The sequence below is a fragment of the Thermobia domestica genome, chromosome 15 (assembly GCF_964235325.1).
Source record: "Thermobia domestica chromosome 15, izTheDome1.hap1.1, whole genome shotgun sequence".
NCBI classification, from domain to species: domain Eukaryota; kingdom Metazoa; phylum Arthropoda; class Insecta; order Zygentoma; family Lepismatidae; genus Thermobia; species Thermobia domestica.
Genome location: NC_137468.1, coordinates 103,901,174 through 103,926,264, shown reverse-complemented (window position 1 = coordinate 103,926,264; position 25,091 = coordinate 103,901,174). Strand labels below are relative to the sequence as shown.

Below are 25,091 nucleotides of genomic sequence, written 5' to 3'. Positions count from 1 at the left end.
TCAAATGATACAGAAAGGTAGTAACATAATTTTATGGATTATTAAATAGACCCTCTACTGTACTTTTAGAAATATGTTACGTTGCAGCCGAAATAATTTTTCAAATTTCAATTAGCAAATTACTATAGGAAATTAAGGAATTACCATTTCGCATTGCATTGATAATCCTTTTCTATACTATTATTAATTAATATTTCCAATTGAATGGGTGAGTTGAAAAAGGGACATATTCCAAAAACCTCAACTTTCAAACACTGGGTGGAAACATGAACACATTCCAGAAATATCTTCGATTTTTCACACATACGTTCCCGTAGACTTCAGTAAAGAGGATCTAAAATTAATGAATGCGTTCCTTGTTCCTCTCAAGCGGTGTAGGTACATATAAAATGAATATAACCATCCCAGTTTAGCTTGCATATTTTTTGGAATGTGTACCTTTTTCAACTCACTCGTTCAATTATTCATTCTAATCATTCTAAACAATGCTTTTACCTTTCTGTATAAGACACCGTCCTCGGATTCATATTGAAAATAAGTACGTCACTTTATGTGGTTTTATAAACTAGAGAAAAATTTAGTTTTGTTTCACATCGTTACGTTAAGTGGTTCAAAAATTATAAAGCGAGAACAATTCTGAATTGGGTATAAAATTTTAACCTTCAGAAAGGTTAAACACAATTTTAACCCTGAAAACTTTGTCAATATATGGACAACAAAGCAAAAGATGTTATAACAAATTGAGTCATGGTTATTTCAACTAATAAAGGAGGTTATATTAGACGAGATACTCGGTTACTAGAATTAACTTACCCTATTACATTAACCGAGTAAACGGGTTATTTCAATTAACTGAACAGGTTAAATTAACCGATCTACTTGGTTAAACATTTGCTCTACCTTATTACATTAATCGAGTAAATATGTTATCTTAACTAATTTAATTTGTTATATTAACCGATCCACTTGGTTATACATTTGTCCTACCGTATTACTTTAACCCAGTAAATGGGTTACTTTAAGTAATTGAATATGTTATATTAACCAAAATATTCGGTTACTGCAGTTGATGCACCCTGTTTCATTAACCGAGCAGTCGGTTATTCCAACATACTAACTAGGTTACCGGTTACAGGCTATGATTGATAGGGGTAACTACGTGATCGGTTAGCGTACCCCTGTGAGTTATTACACTGTAACCTAGCAATATTAACCTGTAACGCAAGGTTGCTATCACCTTCTCTCGTTAACCTTTTTGGCTTGGCTGCTTGGACACACGTCTCCGTTTTCCATATATTGACAAACTAACTTGGTTACTGTCCACCTTTTTCTTGTTTACTAGTAACTTTTTTTTTTTTTTTTTTTTTTTTGCGTGTAGGCTCGGATTGAATCTCTCCGCCACCACATACCTTTTATGACAGTATTTTTATTTATAATTTTTACTTCATTAATTTTTATTTAAATATTTTCCATTGGGAGTGTGATCCCTGTACTTTAAAAAATTTAGAAAATCATTGACGTTTAAAATCCTTTTTCCAATAGTTGATGGGAAAACGACAAGTACTGACTGTTAGAAATTTTTCACATTAGGCTCACAGACATGTTAATTGAATTATTCTTAACGTTCATTATTAGTTGCTCAGTTGCTATTTTTAGGTCGCTTTTAAGCATTTGTAAGTCATTCCCAGATACTTTCCCTCTATATAGCACTTAAATTGTACTGAGAATTGTAGAAATGTACTGCGTATGAACCGAGTGCAACATTACTGGTGAGAATCCGCCATGATTTTCATTGCAGTGCTACGCATCTTTTCTGCTGTCTGTCGACTGGTCGGAAAGGCAACTTTCCACCGGCGGGGCCGGCGCATTTTATTCGCCTTTCCGGTTGTTTGCTGAGTGCTCGAAAGGACCTCTATTCGATGTCAGCTTCTCAATTCTCGTACAGGCGACATCCGACCTCTTGCCGCAGTCGAAAAGTAGCTCTTTGCCGACTGGATATCAATCCTTCAGGAAGGCAAAATTTTCACCACCTTTTACAGTAGCTTTGCCTAAGTTTGCCTCCGTGCTATGATTTCTCATGAAGGTCACAATTGCTAGTTCTGAAAGTATATAACACTTCCCTGTCCCATTCAATTTCTTCTTTTTTGGCTGAGAGTGCTGCAAAAAAGTAAAAAGGAACGAGCTTTATACTGGGACACACAAAAAAATGCAAGTATTATGCTTCGAGAACTTGCAAGAGTGCTCCTTGTCGAGAAATCATAGCATGGAGGAAGACTTAGGCAAGACTAATGTAAAAGCTGATGAAAATTTTGCCTTCCTGAAGCGTTGATTTCCAGTCGGCAAAGGGCCACTTTTCGACGGCGGCAAGAAGTCGGATGCCGCCTGTGGGAGAATCGGGAAGCCGACGTCGAAAAGAGGTCCTTTCCAGCAGTCGGCAAACAGCCGGAAAGGTGCATAAAATGCGCCGGCGCCGCCGTCGAATAGTTGCCTTGCCGAGCAGTCGACAAACAGCCGGAAATGAGGATTAAATGCGCCGGCGCCGCCGTCGGAAAGTTGCCTTGCCGAGCAGTCGGCACTCAGCCGTAAAGATGCAGTAAATGCGCCGGCGCCGCCGTCGAAAAGAGGCCGGCATAAGGAGTCGGCAAAGGGTCGGCAAAGGGCATTTTTTGTTACGATTTTCGACCGCTTGCCTCCTCGGCAAATGGTCGGCAATTTTGAACAAGTAGATCGTCGTGCCGCCGCGGACGGATGCCGGCTGCCTACCGGCGGCCTGCCACCGTCGACGGCGGCAATCTCTCTTGCCGACCGCGGCATCCTGATGGGGTAGTAATTTCACGATGTAAAAAAAGCTTTATATTTTTAAAACAATGAGAAAGAGAACATAGTCAAAATTTGCAACAATGCCTTCATTGTTATTCTAAAATTGTAATGGTTGAAATATTCAATTTTTTCCCCGTTTCTATGTAGTCAAAATAACACTAATTTAAAATAAACTGTTCTTATAGATGCACTGAGAATAAAAAATACAGTAAAACAGATAAAAAAACATGGAATTTTAGCTTTTTTAAACTTACAAGAAAGTACTGTTATAGTTGTACTCTTACTTTTTTTGTAGTGTAAAGGTAATGAATAAAACTTATTTTTAGTTCTTATATGATGGAGAAAGTAAAGAAAATACGTTTTGACGGTAAAGAAAGTACCGCACCAACTTATCTGACAGCATGCACTTTCTTCAGGTAGGCACTTATATCTTCTTTTTCTGCACTGCAAGGAAATCGGTACCCCACACCGCTGACACGAAAAAATATCTTTGCTTTGCGCTTACAACTCCATTGACAGAAGACTATGTTTTCCTTTTGAATTCCTTATGCGCGATGGTGGGAAACTCACTTTCAAGCTCTTGAGTGAAAAACTCAGCTCTCGTGGCAGATGTCCCATGAAAAATCTACGTTCCTAACATGAGGCCTAACAAGTTCTTTTGCCAGTTTTCATGAAATCACGTCTTGTCATCACTACGGACTTAGCGTAGACTTGATGCAAGACATATGCATTGACGCCACACGCAACATCCACCAGCATAAAGAAAATTGTCAATGGCTATCGTCTTGTTCGACGACTTGATATGTAATCTGTACATTTTTTGTTTAGAGTATCCACTCTGCCTTTACTCATGTTATAAAATGTGATTATTTCAGGTTTTCCAATCTCTGGGTCATTATTTGATGTGTGGTGCAAGACGTGCCACACGGTAAGACACAAAACTGCTAATAATCAGTAGATAATGAAAGACAACTGATCAGCAAAATACTCACGTAACTACTATAGTACGTCTCTGAGACCGCTCGACCCCTCCAGCGCCGCGCACAGGGGATCAATTATAACACGCACTTCACAATATGTAACCATTTGCTAGACAGGAAAGTAGACGAAAAGATGAACTTGTAGTAGTGAGACTGTGGAAAATATAATGATATGAAAAGTCGCAGCGGTCTGAGAGACGATCCATAGTACTTACGGGTTAACCCAACCATTAACCCATCAACTGGAAAGGAACCCAAAAAATAAAATCACATATGCCTGCTACATTTCGTATGGTTGTTTACTGTTGAAACCTGCACTGTTTCAAATGTCAGAACTTTGGGCTAACCAGCACATCGTGTAATGCGAGTGCAGCTCTTTGTACGAATTATGACTAGGCTAGTATTGGTATGGAACCCTAGTGACCAAGTCCTTTTGTGTCAATTGCAAGGCGAGCATTCTGCTTGGTCTCCAATCTGTCCAGCCTTTCAACATGAGAAACGTATCCGAGAGCTCGATGTTAAGAGTAGCTTAAAAAGCGTATCTCTTCTTCGCTTTCTGAACCGTTTGCTAGTGTTGCAGCTGCTTCTTGCAAATCTGTAGCAAATCAGACGTCCGACATTTCCACCCAAACAGATATTGTTCCCGACAAAAGTCCACAACTTCAGACCCTCCCAAAACTTCACGTGTTTCTGTTTGTGTTGGTCTTCAGCGAACTCCAGCTCTTCGCTCCTCTCCTTATATCGCCGGCTTCATATTTAACCACCATATACGCCAGCTCAATCATACGGTGCTCTCCCCTAAAAGAATAAACTCTGCATCTGCCTGTAAGCTGCGTGCAGTTTCTTTGACGTCTTATATGATGAAAGACGAACTGATAGATACTGAGTGGACAGTACTTAGACCACGTGGAAAAGTTCGCCTCAAACGTAACCGCTGAGGTCATTGTTGTTGGAAATCTTAATTTCTATCACCATCTGCTATTATGCATTTCTACAGATTTTCTTCTACTCTGTTATTATTATTGTTACTTGTTACTATTGCTACAATTTTCTGTATTGTTACTATTGGTACCCTTTATTGTTATTGTTACTGTTACTGATATTACTTTTTTGTTGTTGTTGCTAATTTTATTATTTCTTTTTTGATATATATTTATTATTCATTACTATATATTTGTTATTCTCATATTTTATTTTATCGTTTTGCTTCTTTTATATATATATATATATATATATATATATATATATATATATATATATATATATATATATATATATTACGTAACAATTGGTAACAATTTAATATGTGTAGAATAACATGATATATTGTTGAAAAATTGCCTAACAACATTTTTATACCAAATAAGAAAGTTTTAACAAAATCAAAGAAATTAGTGGTCATACGTTTTCGAATGAACATGAGAGTCACGTGATCTCATTAGTGGTTCTTGTAGAGCAAATGGTACTAACTTCATTATTTTAAGTTTTTTTTTTCTGATAATTTTGCATTTCCTATCCATTATGATCTGTAGAACGTGATGGTAGTATGTTTGGTTCTGGCTTGGAAAAACATATACAGGGTGGTACAAAATTCACTTTTGTAGAAGAGAAATTTGGATTTCAGGAAAATGATGAAATTGCAGTAATTAACGTAAGTTATGTTTGTATTTCTAAAAACTACATATATTTCTTGCTTAGGTGTTATTTGTAACTCATATAGTGGTGTGTCAATGTCAGGAATCATGGAATCGAATGTAAAAACAATGAATTAGTATTAAATATGATATTTAAAAAGTCACTTTGCGTCAACGATAGGGAACAGTTTTTGCAACCGGAACAAAAAGAAGGCGCTGCTCTTTAATTTGAAAATTATTTCGTAAAAATATGTTTAAAAGTTTCGGAGATACAGGTGTTTATATATATAAATAGATATTAGACTGCGCTCGTAGTGTAATCCTGTAATTCATCTATTTGAGGCGAGATAATGTGGTGGGAACTTGTCTATTCCATTACGGTATACATCCCAATTGCATTGAATTCAAAGCTCTAGTTGTGGTTCGCAGCCCCAGGTTAAGAGACATTCATCTTATGTCTGCCTTCAAAATCGGTAATGCGAGAGCATGTCACCAGATATCCAAAACCCGCACAGAGAAAAATCCGTTCTCCGGACAACGGTATATTGTACTAATATACGGTATCCTCTTGCTTACTATAGAAATCAGTACGGAGCATACGTTATCCGTATGCTACATAGGCACTGCCCTTAGATGTCACATCATGCCGTTGCAGGATGTCTGACATCTAACAGTTTTCCGTATATCACATGCATATACTTATGTTACCTTCGTCAGCTATATGTTATATACGTCCATTTGTATAATATGTGAGATCCTGACCGCCTACATTGTTTCATACGGAAAGTACGTATAGATGAAACACTTATACAGAAAGTATTATAAACGAGGTGTTTTCAGTTATATGTCTGCTGTACGTTAAGTCCAAAAACTACAGAAATTACGCATGTAACCTGTCTTTTTAAGTACGCTACCTACATTTTTTTCTCAGTGTGTTCGCATAAAAAAGATACCAATTGTCAGAAAGGAACAATACCGATTCTTCTACTACTGGGATTCTTCATGTTTCTTCTATTATTTAAAGTAATTCAATATTATAGACGTTTTTATGCATTTACTTACTTTCAAATGCATAGTTAAGTATTCAAAGGGCTTTCTTTCTTGTGGCCGTACTATTGTACACTGATTACTGTGTGATCCATATTTAAATACTGAATTTGATATGCCTGCCTTAACTTGAATAATTGTGACATGCTGCAGTTATAATACGTACTGCGGAAATAATTACCGTATTTTACGGACTATACGACGCACTTTTTTCTTCGAAAAATTGTCTCCAAAATTTAGGTGCCCCTTATACTCGAAATTAATATAAAAAGTCCAGTTTGATTTATTATTCCCGCCAATCTTAAAAGTGGCCATATATTGGATGCCGCGATTCAACTGGCAGCAGGAGTGCACCGATGCGACGAACATGAGTTGAGGGGATTCACAATCTTGCTAACAATATTGCTAATAAAAATGGTAAAAATGTTACGGTATTTAAAAAAAATACATAAAAATTAATGTGCGTCTTACAGTTCTTAGCTTCTTATAGTCCCTAAAATACGGTATACAGTTTCAAAATATGAGACATTCCCGGAAAGTTCCATCCAAGGAAAACTTAGCCCAAAACTAAACTACTCCTTGTGTATTATTTTATGATAAATGACTTACCTTATATGGTAAGGTTATTAGAGACAAAGCTTAACTATATAAAACTACATGAGCTGACATAAATTAAAGGAGTACTTTCGGTTGACGTGGAAAGTTGAAATTTGGCATGATTGTAACCTTCCGAGACTAACCGACAGTAAAATTGTCAAAAGTGAATATTTTTAATTTTTAGGGGTTCTAAAGGAGGGATGGAGAATTTCCCAGTGTTATTTAAATGGGTGTTTTTTTTGGACCTATAATCTCATGTTTTAGGTACTTGGAATTGAAATAAAAACTTGAAATTCGGTATGCTTGTACGTTTTCGTTAGCATAAACTAAGTAAATCAGTAAAAATAAACAATTCCAACTTTAGAGTGGTTTTATGGGAAACTAAAAAATCTTTCCCATGTTATTTATATGGGACAGCTTTTACATCCCCAAATTATTGGGCACTTCCTGTAGGGCCACAATGATTAAATTTGACATGATTGTATCATCTTGGGACTAACCGACATAAAAATTGCCAAAAGTGAATATTTTTAATTTTTAGTGGGTGAAAAGGGGAGATGAAGAAATTCTCCATGTTATCTAAATGGGTCTTTTTTTTAAACCTATAATCTCATATTTTAGGTACTTGCAATTGGAAAAAAACTTGAAATTCTGTATGCATATACGTTTTCGTTAGCCTTAACTAAATAAGTCACTAAAAAGGAAAATTACCAACTGTAGAGTGGCTTTATGGGGAACTGAAAAATCTTTCCCATGTTATTTATATGGGACATCTTCTACACCCCAGAATGTTTAGACACTTCCGTCAGGATTAGAATGATGAAATTTCTCATGATTGTGGTCTTCCGGGACTAACCTACAGGAAAATTGCAAAAAGTGAATATTTTTAATTTTTAAGGGGTCTAAAGGGGGGTTGAGAAATTCCCATGTTATTTAAATGGGCGATTTCTTGGGATACAAAATCTTATCCTTTAGATAGTTGAAATAGGAAAGAAAACTTGAAATTTGGCAGATTTATGCATTTAAGAGGTGCGACGCCGCAGGCCGAGTAAATGTGAGTGTCAGGGGGCGAAGCACCCAGCTGTGCCAAATTCAGGAAATGTAATTAAAGAGCAAATGCACAAAATTCACTATTGATGCAAAGGCTCATACCTAAGAGATGCGAGGCCGTAGGCCGAGCAAACGCGGGGGTCTCGGGGCGGAGCCCCCAGCTAGCCAAAGGCTAGTTTATTTATAAAATACGAAGAATGTCTACCAGACAGTTTTTCTAAAAAAATTGTATGAAAAAGAAAACTTCCCCAAGAATAAACTATCCTTTGTGGACTTTTCTATGAAAATGTATATATACAGTACTCTAGGATTGTAATGAAATACTTATTTATGAAATATGACAAATTCAAATGAGTCGTTTCTGAAAAATCTCCAAAATAATTCTCAGCTCAAGAGTAAAGTACTACTACTCTTTTTTTTTCTGAAAACTTACTTATACTAGCGTATATTTTAGGGTTCTTAATTAAATATTGATTTATGAAAATTAAACAAAATCGTTATAGCTATTTCGCGAAAATTGCATTTTTTTAATCATTTTTCATACATTCCTCCTATTTTGGGAGATAGAAAGAACATTACATCTCCTTCCTGGATAAACGGTTAACGTGCGCGCCTTTGGCGTGGAAGACCCGAGTTCGATTCCCGACCGTAGCTCATGTGGTTCCGATCCCACGCTAAGCTGTAGGTCCGCGTCTCCTTTAGCCTCATTCCTGAAGGGGTGCTAAATAAAAATCAACCAAATCAAAAGGAACTTGAGAATTTTACCAAAAAAACTGAAGTTTTAATTTTGATCCGAGCATGTTTAAGAGTGTGACCTCTAGACGAGTGTACAGACATCGCCACGCACAGGCGGATGGACATTGAAAAGTCATTTCTTTTTAGTAGGAAGGAGCTCTGAAACATGCATATCCGTTTATATTTCGAGTTTGATTTTTTACCGAACACCATACATTCTTACACCTTACACCATACATTTAAAAAAAAAAGTATACTTAATATTATAGTGAATCGCATATAAATATCAGATTTGCGATAAATAAATCTCTCGTTTGCTGAAAACTCTCTCTCTCTCTCTCAAAATGAAATCTGCAGTTTGAAGATATATTACTATTCTCTGTAGGCTAAACGATACAGGTGATGGATCAAAATAAATTATAACTGAGGAATTTGTGGATTGAAGATACTGGAAAGAAATGATACAGCCGAGAAAACCCACTGAAGCTATAAGCTCAATAAGCCTCCCTTCCAATCGATCCAGAATCCCCTCGCTCCGGTGATGTGCTCTACAAATAAGCTATTATATGACCTCTATCGTTCTCGAGTACATTACAGAGTACTAAGCGAAGCCAATGCTATTTTAATCTGTTATGGTCGTATTTGATCTCTTTATCTCCATTTCTGTTCTTTAGAATAAACGATCCGTTCTGCATATGACTCCTTACACTTGATTCTCGTTCGGTGACTTTGCAGCACATCAGGCTAAGAAATGCCGCCTGTCAGACACATGCTATGTGCATGCGCTGGATAATCGAGTGGAAAGTACAAACAGGCGAAATCCAATTAGGTGTTCTTTCAAGTGAACCAAAATGAACACAAATGTTCGCAAAGCAGCTGCACTTATTGAAAGAAAGTAAATTGAGGTTATGACTCTTCATTCTAAAAGTACAGTATAAATATATAAAATTACAGTTGTGTATAAATTCTTATTATGATATAATCGAGAGTGTGAGAGAGGAGGAGGAGGAGAGAGAGAGTTTGTGTGTGTGATAAAATATCGTCTTGCAGTGAACTGATGCAGGTAATACTAACCTGTTCATAGAAGAATTTAATATCCATCATTTTATTATATTATGGTTGGAAAAAGTCATGACAACACATCCATAGAATACAAATCCTTTACTGTAAAACGGACAAACGTTTATATATTTTCCATATACTCGTTAACCACATTTATGATCTGCTTCCTCACTACTGGAAGACGTTGGAGACCAATAACTTAGATAACAGTTCTACTCCTATTGATATTCAAAATAGAGCACTCTATCGCATGCAAGATGGTATTCCTGGTAGGAAAGTACTGTCCTTTATGTAATTCCTTCAGTTGATGGAAGAGAGAAGTTACAAGACCTCATAGCTAGGGAGTATGGGAATCAGTAAAATGCCAAGAGACAACAGCACAATTGACATAGGTTCTTGAAACCTCTCCCGTTTCCTGCGCAATACAAAACGAAGGTGATGCTCTAAGAACTGGTGATAGTACGCGATATTCGCTGTTTGGTTTGGAGAAAATACTATTTACATCACATTCCTCTTAGCATTACTTTCAGATTTCCCAGTTCTTGGAGCAGTTTGTTTGTGCGATTATGGATAGCACCATTTATTGCAGTGTCGTTTCAACCTGGCTTGAATTATCGCATTCTTGTTTCGTCGATGTCAGTGACTTTGTCTAGAAACGTGTGTCTTTTCACGTTGTAACACATCAAATGATCATTTGCAAGCGTAAGACATGTCGATTCGTGAATCTCTGTAAGATAATGAAGCCCGCTCAGCACGTCGTGCAACACATGCAATATTATGTGTGATCATCCTACTTTACGACTAACTATCTCCCTTCCAGCCTACTCACCACTTTTAAGTGAAGGGATTTAATCAAATGTTAGTACCACACATCGACAACAGGACGTCCTGCGTCGTACATGACATTTTCTCGCATTTTTGCCACATTTTACATTAATCTTTATCCACACATGTTCCTTCAACTTCGAAAACATAATTTGACACTAGCATTCCACAGTTGCGTTTTCGTCTCTATGCACACTACATGAGCGATCCTGTGTGCGGTGAATAGTTCCACCTTTCCAATATTCGTGCTGGAAACGTCATGCTTATATGCAATGTAAAGACACTGTTGTCAACCATTTGTGTCCATATATTAAGAGACCCCATGGGAAAGTGATGCATTAAAGAAGACGGGAGATCGATGCCGAAATGCAAAATAATGGGGAGAGAGATCTAGGAGCCATGCTAAAGGTCAAATGACACATAAACATAGAAATAGTGCCTGTAAGACACCTACTTAATGTGAGTTAATCCTGTCGGTTGTACATTGGTCCCATATACATCGGCATAAAAGTTCGTGTGATCACCCACAACGCCATACAGGTTAATGTTTCCACACTGTGGATGACGCCATCCAGTAGCTTCTCTGGTAATATACCCCATTTTTGCACAAGCAAACATCGCAGTTAAGATGATAGATTTTGAGTTGCTCAAATGTTTAAAAGCATATAAAACATGTTTAATTAAACTAGGGTAACGTCGTAAGAAATGAAATGAAATCTGTAAGTTTTACGTCCCACGGTTATGCCGGTTAGGCTAAAAGAGGCGGTGATAATGAGAAATGAGTGAAATGGTGGAATGAAGAAAGTGGGAGGAAACGGGAGAACCCCGAAAAACCCACGAGCACGGTGTTTGTCCACCACAAAGTTCACACGGCGCGAGCTGGGATCGAACCAGGGACCCCAAGCACCGGAGGTGAACGCTCTACCACTGAGCCACCGCGCCCCCTTAGGGTAACGTCGTGGCCACTCCAAACGCATATGTTCATTTCCAGGTATTCCTCCACTATTTATGTCATGTGTGGACAGGCATAATCGTTCATTAGATGAAAAGTAGACCATATGTACAACAGAAGAATTGCAGTTGGATAACACCCAATAGATCCTGTAGACCCTGTAGAAATATTTGGAGAAGTGCTCTTGCTTCTATTCTAGAATGATGCAACTCAAGATCATAAACCCCGTCACTGCTATAGCGATCTCGTTCCAAAATAATTTGCTGAGTAATAACGTGTTTCCGGTCCCTGCCAAATGTACGGTAGTCGAGAATTGGTGTGAAGACTAAAGTGTAAGTTATCCGTGACGATTAACCCACCCAAGTGTTCTTGAGTCTATTCACGATGGATTATACATTATGTTAAATGCTCCTAAGAATTTCGTGGTGTGACCCTCTAGCAAGCCGCTACCCATAAAGAGTCAAAATGGGTAGCCTTTCGTGCACAGCTTTCGGAAAACACGAGTTGCAGATGCTGCTGCAAGTGTCATCGGGCATTTAATGCCAGATAATGGTTATCATGATGGGTTTTAGTACGTTGGTGACTTCCTTATATTGCCTTAAAATGTTTTCGCCTCTGCTGAGTATTACCCACGATCGTGAAATTACGCTACGAGCCATATTCAACTCCATATCCACAGCTCGTTGACTATGTCTATTTCTAATCATTGTATAATACACTCGCGCGCAATATGGGTCCAAATGCCTTCTTTGTGTCATCCTTTATACTTCCTTTGCATTTTACGCGTACCTAACCAACGAAACATGCCATATGTAACACTGACAAGGGAAGTTCAGGAGATAGTACTCGCCTGCAGAGAAACTAAGCGTGCCATTTGAAGGACAAATTCATGCTGATTACAACAAGGTAATAAAATTCCTGTACGGTTGAGAACTGTTCGAGAGATTCAACTTGGAAATTTATATGTAGTATGTGCACCTATAAACGCGTTAAGTACAACACTATTAGCAACGAATTGAGATCTACCGGAGCTAAAAGAGGAAACTGTTTCGCAATAACTAACGGTTTGTTAGTTAAAATTAGTCATTATATTGTTCACAATAATGATAGATTAGAGATGAAAATTGATCACTGCTGTTCTTCTGTTCTATAAAGAAATGACGCAGGCACAAGACTTCCTTGAACCATAAACATTTTATATGTGCAATTGCGTTGCATCCATCAAGGGAACAGTTCGCATAACCAAAGCGAAAAGCAAATTCGACAAATCATTTAAGAGGTATATAATTTGTTCAGTAATCTGCCTTGTGGAACGCAAATTGAAACAATCCAATTTATCGCAATGATCGGAACTGATTCATTAGCATGGACACGAACTTTATTTGATGTTTCGTTGGTACATCATAATGTCCGGATGAAAAAGTTTCATACTATGTACAAATCTCCTGCCCTAATCTTTGATTAGTCGGAGTACAAACACATAAAATGGTTGTACAAATCGTGTGCAGTTATTTGGTATATTCTCAACCATTACGTCTTTGCTATCCGTCATCCAACTTCCAGTGGACAATTTGTCTGTGAATTGACCCCAGTGATGAAGCAGTAGCAAGTTCAAACCTCCAGGCTTCGCCATGGGAGAGAATACTTTAGCTATATACTTCTGAAATCCTTCTTTCCTCATTATGCCGCTCGTAGATGCGTCGAATATCAAATTAGGTGGTTCAATCATAGACTCCCATAATTGATTACCAAACTTCTTTTGCTTCTCTTGAAAAGTTTCAACCACTTTCTCTTGCAAAATCCTGCCATTGTAACTGTTAACAGTATAGTAAATGATTGTGTTGAAGCATTCTTGCTTTGAACAATTTTAATGACATCTCGAGAGCTCGAGAGATTGTGAACGATTACCAGTTAACTCGTACTTGAAACCGAACTGATCAGCGCTGAATACTCTATCAGGTGTAATATTTTGTTCATCTACGGAATGCCTTCACTTTTTCTACAAACTCACGGCTCTGGTTCTCTAGCTCTTCTTGGCCGTCATGAGTAACGTTCGAAACGTATGCCGTAATATTTCTACTGGTAATACCATGTTGTTTCTTGAAGGAGTAAACAAAAGTGTGGCTTGCCGTCAAGTTGAAGTTATATTTGGCTGCATTTGCTTGTGCCCATTTCTGGATATCAACGTCATGTATGTCAATATCGGCAGGTTCTGTTTCCAAGAAGTTTTGGAACGTGTCATCAGGAAGTTTTGACAAAATCTTTTCGCGGTCGCCACCCCTTTTGACTTGTCTCTCCAGCGATAGATATCTCTCCAGCTGCGAACAAACGGATACCGTTTACGGATTTGGTTAATAAAGTACTGTTTTCCGTTCTTCAAATAAGCGAAATTGATGACGTCTTGACGTTGTTTATCTGTCAGCTTGAAAGCATCTCGTTGACCTTTTGTAGGTAATGGTTTATAATTGGGGACTTCGTCAACCTCCATGTCTTTTCGCGACGGCGGTGGACTATTCTGATCACAAACAGCTTGATTCATCATCCGTCGTCTCCTCGTCATTTTCATTCACGTAAATTTGAACGTCTGAAAACGCTAGTGTCTCTCGGGTGTTGTCTTCGCATTCAAATTTAGTTAATGTGATGTCGAATACTTGCCAAGCAAACGCTTTTTGTTTTGGTGTAATACGATTGACTTGTTTGAATCCGTTTCCACGTTTCCAAACTATGGCAAGATCAACAATTAAATTAGCTACGTTGACGGGATGATGGTCATTTTTCTGCAGAAAACCCCCGTCTTGTGTCAATAAAAAATTATCATCACCTTACTCGCCTTTTGCAAACACGTCTGCTTGCATCGAAGTCTGATTGTCAACTGTCTCAATATTGTAACTTTGTATATAACGACAGCAAGTAAATCGTCTTGATATCAACACAACGACTGGCGTTTGTTTACGTTGCGCGTCGTGTTGTAGTTGCTGACGTTCGAGGTGTGGCTTCAGACATCGTCTATAAGAATCATTTGTTAGTGCTGTTCAAAACTGCATAATAACGGTACGTCGCTAGGAGACGAAATCGTGCATTTATTGTTGAATATCTCGAAAAGTTCTCAACCGTACAGGAATTTTATTAGCTTGTTGTAATCAGTATGAATTGGTCTTCTAAAGTTTCTCTGCAGACGAGTGTTTTCTCCCTTGTGAGCTTCCATGCTAGCTTTACACGTACCGCCCAACAATAATGGATCACTCTCGTGAAGAGTACATGTGTTGCTCTTATGGTTACAATTTACGCAATTTGTGTGTAGCATAACGTGGTATTTTCTGTTTTATGCAAAATCACATTTTCCATTGTGTCTCTGGGTTTCGAAAAAAAGGCAAATACTTTTACTTTGGAATATGTGTCTATTATTAAAATATACATTTAAATATGTTGGTTAAAGAAAATACATCATCATTGTAATTATGGTAATTAAAGGGTTAGCAGTGAGATCTTGCGAGATAAGTTAATTGTCACGGACACGATGTTCACGTGTATTGAACCAGAGTTCTCGTCTTGGATAGAGGAGGCCTTGGTCGGATTCCTGGTAGAAAATTGTAAAAATAGAAAAAGGGTTTCACATTCACTTTTCCTTAGGTTATAGGAAACAGACTGTTAATAAACATAAATTATAATAAAATTGATGGAAAGAGAATTAGACAGGAAATGGTAGAATCCAACAAGACTCACGAACACGTTATGGAAAGCACTTCATATGCATGATATCGAGCCAGAGAGTCTTGCACCAGAGACGAGTGTTTTACCAGTTAGATTGTGTAGCACCACGTAGGAACTTGTAATTTGGATTCCACAATAGTTGAAAAAAATAGTGAAAAAATTAACGGATTAAAATTTAAATATTAATGCTATGAAGAAATAATTGATTAAATTCAACACTAATGTCAGTAAAGAGTAAAGTTAAAATTACCAAGGTAGTTTCAAATTTAATCAATTAAAATTAATAATGACAATTTTTACTATTGTCAACATGTATTGCCGTAATGTTTTAAAGTTAACATGTAATTTAATGGACGTAAAATTAAAGGTGTTGGTAAAATTAATCAATTATTATGAAAATAGTGTTTTCACATAAAAAATTAAAATTACTTGTAATTGAAAAACAAATAGATAATTAAAATTATGCCTCTTTAACTTAACTTTTTTATCTTTCCGTATATCTGCTAGGGGATATGTGCCTCAACGAGGGGTTTCTTTTTATTATTGTCATACAAAGAGGGATATATATATATATAGATAGATAGATAGATAGATAGATATAGATATTAAATATGTATATGTAACATTGTCAGTGTTACATATATGTTTCAATGTTACAAATCCCATATGAGAATTCTTATGACTACCCTTACAACACGTTTAATTTAATTATACTTAATATGAAATAATATTAAAATTGAGAAAGAAGTTACATAATGACTGTACGTTACAAAAGACATACATTTTATGTTTCACAAAATGTATATTTTTAACGCAGCTCAGTATGTGGAAACGAGTGGAAACTAATATAACAAGGCCGTTACCTATTTACATTCTTAGCAACGGGTAGTTATGTATGTATTTTTGCAAGTGATATAAAGGGGAAACTATTCACTAATTTTCTCTTTTTCCGCCTTAATGAAAGATACTTCAATAAAAATTAACACTGTTATATGACCGTGTAATGTAAACTCCCACTTCTATTTAACCCGTCCGACTCTGAAGATCAATTCTTAATTCAATATTTGTGACCTTGCATAGCGTAGTTCTAAAGCTTTCACAATTGGTCTGAGCAGACCCGGATTCGAATTCCGGGACACTCGGTCGAAAAGTGTAACCTTTTACAAACAAGCCATCCTAAGTGATGTTTCTCTTTAATTTTCCTCATTCACACCAGGCAAATGCTGGGATGGTACCTAAGACATGTCTCAGGCTGCTTCCCTCCTCCTCCTCCAAATAGTGAGCTCGCCGAGTTACGTCATCTATCATACATAACGAACTTAAGGCCGTAGATATTAGTATGCCAAGAAATATATATAAATAAATGAATTCATTCTTAATTATAGGCCTAGTATATGATGTACGCTCTTACGCATTTAAAGCGTAGCGAAAAATAATACATTTTACTTATTGAACTTATTTCCCTACAAACATGCGAGATATTTCCTATGTAAAAGGAAGGAAAATTCATGTCCCAATTTCTTATGAGATAATAGACAATATTGTATTATTGTGTAAAGCAGGGATATAAAACATTTCCTTGTTAAATACGGTTATTTTTTGAAAGAAAAATGATAGTTTACTCAAAATGTTACTTAAAAGTTTCAGGAAGATTTGTTTCTAGATTTTTTTAAAAATAATTTCTAAGAAGAATTAAGATTTTGCCCGTATTTTTTTTCGGTATAAACTATTCTGGAAAATGTTACAACAATGTTTCATTTCACATAATTCAAAGAATACCGAATTGTTGTTACTAATGATATGACGTTAGTACAAGAATTGAACGAAAGAGTTAAGAAAAATATTTTAATATTTCAGAATTTTGTCACTGAATTTAGTACTCGCTCATCGTATATCAGGTAGATCTTATAGGAAATTAAACAAATAAGATCATTTAAGAATAATATATTTCTAGAAATAGGTAAAGAAATAACAGAACTTGCTTGATTGTAACTTAGTATCTTATTTTACCCGTGTTGTACGTATTTACACTGAGAAAAAAAAACGTTGTAGGCGGCCTACTTAAAAAGATAGATTACATGCGTAATTCCTGTAGTTTTTGGACAACGTACAGCAGACGTATAACTGAAAACGCATGTTTTATAATATTTTCTGTATAAGTGTTCCATTTATACGTACTTTCCGTATGAAACAATGTAGGCAGTCAGGATCTCACATACAAATGGACGTATATAACATAAGTATATGCATGTGATATACGGAAAACTGTTAGATGTCAGACATCCTGCAACGGCATGATGTAACATCTAAAGTCAGTGCCTATGTAGCGTACGGATAACGTATGCTCCGTACTGATTTCTATAGTAAGCAAGAGGATACCGTATATTAGTACAATATATCGCTGTCCGGAGAACGGATTTTTCTCTGTGTATAAATAGTGTACTAACTTGGTGATAAAACAGAGGATAATGAGCAAAAATACCTGACCACTGCTTTCCAGATACGGAAGATCTTTTAAGATAGGTAAAATCAATATTTTTCATAAACATTCTGGTGTTTACTTCTATCAAACTACTAACCAGCCTTGTTTTCAGTCTATTAAAAATAATTTGAAATCCTAAATATATGTTGCCTTTATTTCTTGAAAAGTACTTAAATTATGGATCACAATAATATGAAACTTCCATTCTTTCTAAGTGAAAAGTTAGTTCCCTTTGTTTATATATCTGATAAAGTAAGAGGACCACTAGATTGAGGTATATATTAAAATTAAAGGACAGAGGATGTATATTCAGAGTTTACACAGTTTCTTTTAACTGTCAATAGGTCAGGCTATAATTGTCATAGACCTCCGGAACAAAACGTACAATATTTCGAATGGATCAGACATTCAGAATATGCTGTACTTTTGTAACTGTGTGAGGCGTTAACATGGGGAAAGCAGCTCGGAAGAATGAAACTTCACTTATTTCTCAGTAAGAACGGAGCTTTTCTGATCCAAACAAAAATTACAGCCTCGGTATGATATTACCAATACAGTGTGAACCTAATTGGTTGGTTTGGAGTTGAGCGTCACCTTCAACACCGGGAGCTATAGCTTAATGTTGCGTCAGCAACGAAGACGTCTATACTAACTATAGCCATAAGAGAATTCGAAGTGTGAGATGTAGACCTATATATTGTCTTTAGATGGTTATAAGTCAGACCTAATGGTCTTGGACACCCCAAAATTGATTATAGGCAAAACAGATACGACACTCAGAATATGTAATATTTTTCACTTTTTTCTAATAAAAAGAGTGTTTTCTTCTTCCCAGACAACTAAGTTGAGTACACAGACAATACATATAAATGCGACTTTCAGAACCAATATGGATGAGAAAATGCCCTTTTATTGAAAATAAGGGAAGCCGTCTTCCCTCCTCTCTAGTGTCGAAAACTCTTTCCTTTATGTGTATTAAAAGAAAGCTGGAAAATGTAATCAGGCTTACATTAACAATCAAGGGAATGTAAAAGTATGTATTTAAATAGAGAAAAAGAATAACATTAAAGGATTTACTCAGCGACTGCAAAGTAACTTTAATTGTTAATTAGTGATGTTGACCATGCAGGCGAATAAACACGGGTAATGTTACTTGATGTATTACAAGAAAATTTTATATGAGAATACTGTTATTCTATTTATTTCAGTTCCTGCAGAAACATCAAAAGAGAGAAAATATTTGAAGGCTGGAGGTCCTCAACATCAGTAAATGCGACGGACACGTCGTTTTTGTTTGTTTTCTTTTTTTTCTTTTTTTTTAATCCTCTTAAACCACCACTCGCTGAACCCTTCCCCTCTTGTTTAACTCGCTCTTTTCTAGCAGAGAGCAAAGATGCTCCCACTTCACATCTGCTAGTCTAACCAGAGATAAAAAGAGAAACAAAAATTGGAGGGAACAAATCTCAAACAAACCCAAATATCTGTTAAACCACATTTTGTGTGTACGGGAGGGAATGAGTAATGATTATCAAATATCCTTCTTATTCTCAGAAGATTAAATTGCATGAAATAGAAACTATTAAAGCCACTGGTTTAACCATCTTTAAAGGAAAGCAATGTTGACTATGATTTCAAAACAAGTTAAAGCCATAATTTTCTCTCTGCGGGAAAAGCATACAGCATAAGGCAAACTACTGTTGTAAAATTAACATGAAGTTTTTGAAATAAGTCGCAAAATTAATTTCTCATGATCTCCGAAAAAAATTACGGTTAATTGTTAATTGTTACCATTTTTTTTATCCTTTCACCGGCCTGCGAAATAAAACTTTTTTTCTCCGGCAAACGCTTGAAGAGGTGATTTGACCTAATTTAGGTATGCTGATTTAAAATATCGTAACCGTTTTTGCCTATTAGGCCTATGTACAGTTTTTTTTATATTTGTAATAGATTTTTTTATTTGGTCTAGGAATTAATTCGTGCGGGTGGACAAAAGATGGCGCAACGAACGGAGCGTCCCACAGTTCCGTGTATCCACACATGTGTTGCAAACCCCTGTCATCGCGTATCGTTCGTAGTATAGGGCAGTGGATTAAAGCGTCAACAACACCAGTTTGTAGTTAAGTGAACATGGCGCAATTTGTGCCTGATAAAGTGTTTTTGCGGGGTGTCCTGCTGCATTACTTTAGCATGCAGAAAAGTGCGACTGAAAGTCATCGTATTTTGGTGGAAGTGTATGGTGACCATGCTCTAGCTGAGCGAACGTGTCAGAAGTGGTTTACACGGTTTAGAAGTGGTGATTTCGGCTTGGCAGACCAAGAGCGAGCTGGACAGCCAAAAAAATTTCAAGACGAAGAATTGACAGCATTGCTCGAGCAGGATTCGTGTCAAACGCAGGAACAACTTGCAGCAGCATTAGGCGTTGATCAAACAACAGTCTCCAAACGCTTGAAAGCCATGGGAATGATTCAAAAGATGTCACATTGTTTTCCACATGAATTGAAAGACAGAGACGTTGAAAGACGAAAACCCATTTGCGAATTGCTGCTTCAACGACAGAGCAGAAAGAGGTTTCTGCATCGAATTATTACGGGTGATGAGAAGTGGATCCATTACGAGAACCCTAAACGAAAAAAGGCCTGGGTGAAACCAGGTGAACCAGGTCCATCACAACCAAATCGAGATATTAACTGTGCAAAGGTTATGCTGTGCATATGGTGGGATATGAAAGGTGTGGTGTACTATGAGCTGCTGCAACCGGGTGAAACTATGAATGGAGAACGTTATCGACGACAATTAATGCGTTTGAAGCAAGCTCTGGCCAGAACACGACCAGAATAGGAGAACAGACATGATAAACTTATTGTTCAACATGATAACGCTCGCCCACATGTCGCAAAACCGGTCAAAACCTATTTAGAAAATGTCGGATGGGAAGTTTTACCCCACCCGCCGTATTCACCAGACGTTGCTCCTTCGGACTACTACTTGTTCGATTGCATGAACAACGATTTGATTGGACAGCGGTTTACTTCTTCAGAAGATATCGAAACATGGGTCTCTGACTGGATCGCTTCCAAGGATGAGGACTTCTTTCGCCATGGAATCCGTACATTGCCTGACAGATGGGCGAAAGTGGTGGCTAGCGATGGACAATATTTTTCTTAAGGTATTTATGTATTTTGTGTTTGTACTACAGCTTCAATGTGTGCGTACCAACCGCACGAATTAATTCCTAGACCAAATATATTATTGTAATTTCGATAGAAAACACCATAATATGTGTAATCTGAATGGGACATGATCAAATTAAAACGAATATACAAAATACTACTTTATGTAACAGATTCATTTGTAAAAGGTATAAACCTCACCACAAGAACACTATAATTTTGCTTATCATATACAGTTTGCTACTACATGAAATCAATTTTTTTCATACTGTTTTAATTTCAACACAAAGTTCAACATAATACACAACATCTGCAATATGAGTAGAACTGCGCCCAATGTTAAATGAAAATGCAACGTTGCCATTAATAGAGGGGCTGGGGGAGAAGGGAGGGGGCAGAAGGTGGATAAATTTTGTAAGAGTAAATGGGGGCATTTTTGAAATGGGGGCTGGCCCTCTACACGTTAGTGTAAAAAAAAGCAGTAATTTCATTCACTTATGTTGTGGATCCAGGTAAACAGCAACGTTGCATTTTCATTTAATATTGGGCGCATAAAGAGTGTACAGTGCAACCGGGTCGTCCGATATAAAAACATCTTTCACTTTAGATTGAAAACATATTTGGAGACGGCTTTCCCCTCTTACATTTTCTTGTAACTCTTATGATAACAGAGTTACCCTTTGTCAGGGGATCTTTGTGACACCCTGTATACAGAAAGTGAAAGAGGGATACGACCACACTTCCCAGAGCCAATGAAGGTTCTCCCTTCGCTTCTTACATCCACTTATACAAAGAGTAAATTTTCAAAAAGGAGCAAAATGTAAAGTTTTAATTAGGTGCTTGTCACATACTTTCCCCTACCAATTTATACACTTATTCTAAATTTGGACATTGTCCATCTGACAGTGTAGTTCACTCTCTTAGTTTCTTACTTTTTAAACTCTCCTTTATATTTTGTCCAGCACTGCATTCCACAACTTATGAATCATAAACCCGTTCTTCCAATTCATCAGTACGTAACCAATTCATTGGTTGTTGTAATATATACAAATTTTCGGAAAGCCTTTGACTTAGTTCACCATGATATTTCATTTTTTTTTAAACTAGTATTTTTGAATTTTTCTCAAATTCCTAAATGTTTGGTCGTGGCCACAAACTTATTTGCCCGTGGATCGAACGAGGAACTCCACACACCAAAATTAAGCGTTGTACCACTGATCCACAGTACCTCAGACATCGAAGAAGAAATTATAATTTAACGTTTGAAAATTCAAATCAATATGACACGTAGCATTGTCAGCAGACAAAAGAATTTTACATGTATAATGTTCCATTTGCAGGTTGAATTTCTTCAGCAACTCTGAAAATTAGTTGGTATAATCCCAACATTAGAATTAAAAGCTAGAAGCTAATAAGTCACACAAACTCTTATTTGTTTCAAGAGCACGAGGTTTAAGTGAGTCCCCAATAACAGAAGGTTTTAATTTTTCACCACTAGCATTATAGCAGAATAGAATCGTAGTGCGTTCTTTCGAGTTTTTCACTCCTTTCTAAGGATTATCTTTCTCCACTAGACCGCGCTGTGAGTTAATGACCAAAGAATACGCATTCATTTGCATTTAAATATGTTCTAATTTTTTATGTCCCTCACTAACGCTAGCAAGATTTGTTTCCAATCTTCTGCAATGTTAACAACAACTGATTGTCCATAAAGAAGGTCGAAAGTGGTATGACGTTGGTGAAACCGAGAGCTTTTTCAATTTTATCATCCGTCACTTGCTGCGAAATCACTAATATTCAAACCAAGAGCAATTTTCTTAGATTTTTCTAGAAAGTAAAGTCCCATTTCTTGGGATGTTTTTACTTCGACAAAATCGGAAATATTAATGCAGTTTTCTTATCCAGTTCCTCGTTAGATGTTTTCAGTACTCCTTTTTTTATTTCACTATTTTCATGCTCTTAAAATAATGTTACTTTTGTTACTGTTGAGGTTACAACCTGTAGATTTGGAAAGTTTAAGGACATCTTCGATTTCCTTCAATTTTCAGCTTTAGCAAGACAATGGATTACCTTCTTTTGCTCCAGTAAAAGTTAGTTAAATTCTCGTCTACGCATATGCACAGCGCACAAAGCTCCTAAATTGCATGCGGTCTACAGCACAACAAAACTACTCTTTCTACAGGAAAGCATAGGTTATAATATCATCAAGAGCGTTGTATGTTTACTTCCTTCCTCTACCAAAACTCCAGCAACGTTAACTCTTGAGCATCTGAGCATAAGATGATGTCATAGCTTGACATATTTCATTCTCGAACTTAGTCCACGTCTCTGTAGGAATTATAATTCTTTCGCATCACTTTTACTTTTCCCATCGTTTTTATATCAATAAAGAGAGATAAAGGTTTAATAAAAGCTCTCCACTCCTCTCAAACAGTACTCAACGTCTAAGGTGGTTTGACATCAAAGTTACAGAGATTTGAATACATAGACACAAATAGGAGTTTCTCCGGTTCCCAGAAAAGTACCCAAATTATAGAGTTATTCAATTTGAGAGGCTATATTGTATTTATTAAATACATGTAACTAAAAGAGCACACTAGAATTGTAAAGTGTTGTTAAGCAAAATGAGTTGAGTTGATTTTGAGTTTAACGTCCCTTTCAGCAGCGAGGCTATATGAGACGGGACCTATTGATTAACATCGAATCCGAACTACATGAACTTCCGACGAGAATCGAACTCGGGTCTCCCACGCTAAAAGCTTAAGCAAAATAATGTATCTCCATTCATCTATCTCATTTTCTTTAGCTCGTCATGAATTATTGATTTATGTGTGTATCGTCTTTGAACAATATTATAATGTGCAGTTCCAGCCTATAGTTCAAACAGTTCTTAATAAAAGGGACGGGCAGTCACTTTCTTCCTAGGATTTTAGCTATAATTAGAATTTTTTTTACCTAGATTGCGTACATTAAACTGAAGACTTATAAAGAAAGATTAAAAACAGATGTGATGGCAGGAGTTTTAGAGGGTTAAAGATCTGAAGAGATTAACGCTAGGATAGGTGATTCAAGCACAGTACCTGGATTCGCCGTAATGTTTTTTTTCGATGTTCGTCTTACCTTTTTTCACTGGCTGGCTGATAGTTGTCCAGGGCTCAGACCGAACGGACGTCAAACCTTTCCTCAACGGAAAATTACTAAGCTTTTTATTCATAGACTAGGAATGGTAGTGTTTATTGTCAGGGGTAACGCTGATAATAAAGATTCGGCTCGTGGTCCTAGTTAAGTCGAATCTCCTCCATGTCCACATTAGAGAACTCTTCTGTGGTGATAACTTATCGATTAGACCCACAGTACCTCTGCTTGGGGTTAAGAGATCTTGGCCTCTCGTCGAATCTTAGTATGTAAACCTCTCTCTGTAACAAAACTGCCTTCACTCCTCCTGAAAATCTCTTGCCTCAACCACCCGGAAAAAGAAATCCGTAACGCTAGCAATGATGAAATCAATCACTGCGATTATACGGATAAATGACTTAGGGGAAGCATTCTATAGCAGTATTTGCAAACTTTTTGCAGACCGTAATGCAACTTTAAAAAAAATGGAATAAGCAATTGTAAGTGCTATATCAATTATCGCAACCTAAAACACATATTTTGCATTGCGTTGTCTCAAACCCATATAGAATAAGATCGCAAGTGGAGGAATGCGGTAGGATAGTTGAATGTGGTTTCATTAGCTTATAAGAATGTTCGAGAATGATTTCACCTATTTCAAGCATATTTCTATGTTTTGACTGTCGGCTATCACAAGGTGTTTCCAAAATAAAGTACACTATAACCTTTCTAATCCAATAATCCATTCTTTACAGTACCTACAATAGTTAACTAATTATTAAAATTAAGGGTTAATCGCAATTTATGGCAATATCTCATTAACCCTACTATGTACTGTCACAATGAAAAGTTTTATAAAAGAATACTTCCGTAGAAGTTTCATCTTAATAGATGAAATAGATGAAGTATAGC

General features: G+C 36.7%; 1 protein-coding gene across 2 annotated transcripts in view; it reads left to right on the top strand.

The window, feature by feature from the left end:
• LOC145671180 (corticotropin-releasing factor receptor 1-like) overlaps positions 1 to 25,091 on the top strand; it is a 1,144,309-nt gene that overhangs the window by 1,072,452 nt on the left and 46,766 nt on the right. The gene's annotated exons all lie outside the window — the stretch shown is intronic.